Here is a 3,585-nt window from a genome sequence, read left to right as displayed (position 1 = left end):
TCACAAAAAATGATCAAAACCAAGATATTATTTTGGTTAAATTTCTGAACTGCAAGGATTAAGAAAGACTCAAGGCATCCAGGCAGAAATAAAAGGTGTCACTTAAACAGGAAGAAAGATCTGATTAACTTTAGACTTCTCCATCTGATGTCAAAAGATAGTAGAGAATTATCTGTAAAATGGTAAAGAAAATAAAGCATAACGGAAATATTTTATATTCTGGCTAAGATGTCCTTCAAGGAAATATGACTTAAAAAGTCAAGAACTGAGGAAAGGGAGAATCTATGAGCCCTTCTTGAAAAAACTATTAGATAAATAAAAGACAACAATCAAAGGATGTATCAAAATTAGTTACTCAGAAATGGAGAAAATATAAAAAGAAGATGGGAAGTAAGAACCAAACACATTTAAATATTACGCATGAAAAAAATAGCTATTGGAATTAAGTTTGTAGAATAATAATGCCATAAATCTTGACAATGTAAAATAATAAAACATTTGACGAAATCTGGAAGATGCATGTGGGAGAGACCAAGTATGCTAAATTTCTTATTTTAATATCAGAATCAAGAGATATCAATACCCAAAGTTGGAAAATGCAATTTGAAAAAAGTACCAATGTATTAAATATTCTTTCTTTATCATTATACCTTTCCTTGTACTTTAGATAATATGTTAGGAAATAATGTTAATAAAAATTTATTTTAAGTTCAGCAATTCTTTCACTTTCTTTTATGCTTCCTTCTATAAAATCAATAAGACAAAATGAATAAAATAAACATTTTAATTAAAATAGCGCAAGAGTATGATCTTATTTGTGGAAAGTTTTTCTATTGGTATTAGTTAACTGTTTATCCATCCATCCATCATCCATCCATCCATCCATTCATTCACGTATCTACTTACCTACCTACCAACGTAAGTACTTATCTACTTACTTATTCTTGTATTCTTTTTATTAATAAATACACTTATGAACTGGTGAACTCATAATTATATAAATGAAAAGAGTCTTTTTTATTTTGGGAGGATTAAGAAGACCTCTAAAGTTTGAGACTTTGGCACTTCTTTATTCTGACAGCACATAGTACTTACCGTATCTATACCAATATTTAATAGAATCTGTTAAACATCTGAGAATGAACCTTATTGGTGTTTTGCAAACATCAGAATAGAAAAAAAAATCATTTACTTCATTATTTTATGTTATAAAAAACTGTTTTATGGTCCAAAGCTCACAAATTAGAGCAGAGCAGAGAATTAATTCTGAATTCAAGCTATTTGTGATTTTGGAATCATGGAAGACTGAACTATATGGAAATGTTTGATTAAGGAATGCCACATCAAAGCAACTTGGTGTTTCTAATTGCCTTAGCTTACATAAACTCAGGCATTGACTTTGAAGAGGTTTCCTCTGGCCCTTTGTAACTGATCTGTGCCTGTGCTGTTGGTAATGGTGACTTGATTTTCTCTAGAAGGATACTCAGGCTCAGTGAGATAACTGTGGCATGTACTTCACCTCTTCTGTATTATTTTTCCTCCAAATCCCCTAGTGTTACTACTCTTTTATAATGTTTTCAATTCAAATGGTGAATATTGAATTTGTTTTCTATAAAGTTGCTTATTTTGTTGAAATGTAATGTTTGTACTTAAAATGTTTTCAAAGAACACGAAAATGTATACATTGCTAAATAGATACTCTCCCCCTCCAGATTCCGTTTTTTGGTGACATGCTTATAAGGAAGTAGAAAGGAAGACACATGGAGGTGCTGGGGATTGAACCCAGGGCCTCATGCATGCTAAGCATGCGCTCTACCACTGAGCTACACCCCCTGCCAGCTTCTCAGTTTTTTGGTGGAAATTATTGTCAGCAAATTCCTTTCACAGTCTTTTTTTCTGAAAAGTTCTTTGTTTTTTAAAAGCATATCTATCCTTAAACACACACACACTCCAAAAATACAACTCAGAGCATATATTTGTACTACTCTGAATTTTGCTTTTTTGACTAAAAATATGCCTGAGAGATCTCCCCAAATTGTCACCTACAGAGAGCTACTACTTTGTTATTTTAATGGCTGCCCCTTAATCTATTCCATGTATGTGCCACGAATGATTCAAGCAAATTCCTTGTTGGACGACATATTTTTCCCCCAGTTTTTTTGTTGTTATTGTAAATTTTGAAGCATTGAACATCCTTGTATATATGTCCTTGCACACATGCATGTGTGAGAAGCTGTCCAAGTCAGAGGTCATGTATTTACCCAACTCCTGTAGGGGTGGCATTCACACCACAGACTATGGGAATGGGACCCTCTGCCGTTACGCAGTGCATAACCTGTAAATCTGTTCCCAGTGGCTATGAGCAAGATAATTTCCTAAAGATGAGATACTAGTTCTAAGGTTAGAGCCTTTAAAACATTAATGTGTATCAATTTACAATGTCAGAACGGTGAGTTTTTGAGATGACCTGTTTTCCCCATGTCTTCCATAATGTACAACATGCAATCCTATGTGAATGGTCACTCCTGGTGTTGTGCAACACGTGAAACGTGGTGGCCCTGATTTCTATGAACTCTATTATCAGACAGATTTAGTAGAATATTAAGTAAAAAGTAGTATCTTGTTTTCATTTTAATCTGCATTCTTGTAATTATTAGGGTGTTATGTTTATAATCCATTTATAGGGGTGTGTGTGTGTGTATACTCTTTGTTCATGCTGTTGGCCTATTTTTTTTCCTAATGGACAATAGGTTGAAATTCTTTACACATTAAAGACTTAAAGATTAAAAGTAATCATTATCTCAAATGTGCTGGATATAATCTTCCAGTTGCATGTCATTCTATTGATCAAGAAAAATGTATTGTAGTTTGAGTTGAGTGTCTTTATATGAAATCTATGGTAATTCTATGGTCATAAAAAAAATCACCCATGTTTTCCTTTTAATCCTTTTTAGGCTTTGAAGTAATTTAAGGAATGGGGTCAATATCCAACTTTGTTTGATTTTTTTCTCTAGATGGTCTATTATTTTTCTGATACCACTTATTGAATAACGCATATTTTCTTACTGACTGGAAGGGCACTTTTATTGGATGTTAAATTCCCATGTGTATTTGATGGGTGAAACCTTTCTAACTGAGCCTGAAGAAGAGCAGGGTTGTACAAAATAAGGTGGAGGAAGCACAAAGGATTCCTTTTGGGATATTCATTTGAGTTCTATTTAGGACAAACAGGTGAAGAAGTCTACCAGGTACTTTGGATTTCTGTGTTTTGCCTCATTCATTTTAAATCAGGCTCTCACAAGAATTTAGTTGCCATTGCAGAAGCTCAGTCAAACCCGATTGTCCCCAAATATTCTGTCTTCACTTGCACCATGGTTTGCCTCCATGGCAGGAACTTTCGGTCTTGGCACTACCACAATTTAGAAAAATAAAATTATTCTAATTCCAACTAAATTGGCAGATAATTCATCCATGACCTTTTGTATTTCGATTTTATGTAAAGAGAAGGTGTATACAAATGCACCTTTTGTGAATAGACAGTTCTGGTACCTTTGTTATTAACAGTATAGCTTTATTTCATAGTAA

General features: G+C 33.4%; 1 non-coding gene across 1 annotated transcript; it reads right to left on the bottom strand.

Annotated features, from left to right (window-relative positions):
• Nucleotides 1-1,761: 1,761 nt before the first annotated feature.
• On the bottom strand, nt 1,762-1,833 carry TRNAA-AGC (transfer RNA alanine (anticodon AGC)). Its single transcript has one exon. It is a non-coding gene; the product is annotated as a tRNA-Ala (tRNA).
• Between the last annotated feature and the right edge of the window lie 1,752 nt (nt 1,834-3,585).

The sequence above is a fragment of the Equus przewalskii genome, chromosome 17, assembly GCF_037783145.1.
Source record: "Equus przewalskii isolate Varuska chromosome 17, EquPr2, whole genome shotgun sequence".
NCBI lineage: Eukaryota > Metazoa > Chordata > Mammalia > Perissodactyla > Equidae > Equus > Equus przewalskii.
Note: the sequence above shows the minus strand (reverse complement) of the source record. Positions and strands in the feature narration are given on the sequence as shown.